Raw genomic sequence first — 1,658 nt, forward strand, 5'->3', positions numbered from 1 at the left:
TGTATGGACTCCTCCAGTAAGTAATCCGACCGCTGCGATTAATCAAAGAGCCTGCCAGCATGCACACTCCAATCTGGATTAACTCTGAGAATGGTCCCCATCTGCAGCCTCACATGTGCCATGAATGCAGCAGCGCCATTGACATCAGTGCAGCCTGATTGATGCCCATCTGCAGCCTTATAGAAAACGGGATGAGCACCAACAGATTACATACAGGAGAATCTCTTTTCTCTGCAACCTTTTTAATACAAAGTCCCGCCTCCTATGATGGACAGAACAATTGTCCAATGGCAGCAGGGGAGATGGGACTTCCTATTACAGAGGCCACCGTGTAAATAGTAAATTCTCCTGTATGCACTCGTCCTGTTCCCTCCAAGGCAGCCAGCACACATATCTTTTGTGGCCCCCGGCACTAGGGGATTCGTTGAGGGCCACAAAAGTTATATGTCCAAATTAGCAGGCGGGGGCTGTTCGAAAGCAGAACGCAGCCCAGACTTTGGACATGCCTCAACTAAATAAACTTGCACTAGGCACTTCATGGTTGACGTTTGTATTACACATGTTAATGCTGGGGGGGGGGGGGGGGGGAGGGGGGGCGGGCGGGTTCGATATCTTAGTTAGGTGTGGGCTATTACTCCCTTTAATTGCAAGTCTAAAATAGACAGGAGCTTCTATTTCTCTGGTGGCCTTACCACACTGTGATTAGAAAATTATTCTTAATTCTTCTGCAGTCTGCCAAAAAAATTTAACTTGTCCTACTCACTGAACATACCCAATGGTGGAATGCCGGCAGTATGTTGACCTAATGTGACGCATACCGATGTGAACTGTCAGATAAGTATACAAGAAGGAAAACCACTAAAGGAGATGTTTAAAAACACACACAAACAGATTATCTCCAATCATATGCATTAGAAGCATTCCAAAATAATCAGAGCAAATACTATACATTGGAGTTCCCAAACAAGTTCATGCAACCTTGCTGGCTAGTTTTGGATGGGATACAGTTTGGTAGGTTTATGCTTCCTCAATGTGCAAATCCATCTTCATTTTACACAAGGCAGCCGCAGTAGCACTTTTCATGGTTCCACCAATGCAGACCACAGAAATCATAATTTTGACCAAAATATTATTACACAAGGTAAGTCATTTTTATTTGGTACAAAGTATTTTTACTGGGGCAAAAATCTGCCTTGACTTTAGGGAAACCTGCCATATTGCAGGCAGCCATTGGTGATCTCTTCTCAAAAAGTTAACTGCATGGTCATACTGACCCAATGGTTACAATATTTGCATCACAGACCTATAATAATTAGGTAAAGGAGGAGTACTGTTATGCAAAGTTTTCCCAGCTCAGAGACTCCAAAAGAATCAAAGCCAATGAATCAGCACTACAACCAAGCAACTGGTATTTTCAGAAATGCATATTCATTTTCTCTGTGGATGAAGCCAGTACACAAGAACTGCCGTTCACCTCCAGGATTACGCTTCTGTGTTCCAGTGCTGGATGGAAATGTCTGCAGATAATAGCATTTCCTCCTCATGTCAATGGGTGTCTGCAGGCAAGAGCTGGGCTGCTGTCTGGGTACCTGAAACTCCATTATGAATGTGAAGAATATGTAAACTAACAGCATAGTACACACAAACTACACACAAAC

This window comes from Lithobates pipiens, unplaced genomic scaffold (genome assembly GCF_037356315.1).
Source record: "Lithobates pipiens isolate NorthernLeopardFrog02 unplaced genomic scaffold, aLitPip1_a1.2 Scaffold_139, whole genome shotgun sequence".
Classification (NCBI taxonomy): Eukaryota; Metazoa; Chordata; class Amphibia; order Anura; family Ranidae; genus Lithobates; species Lithobates pipiens.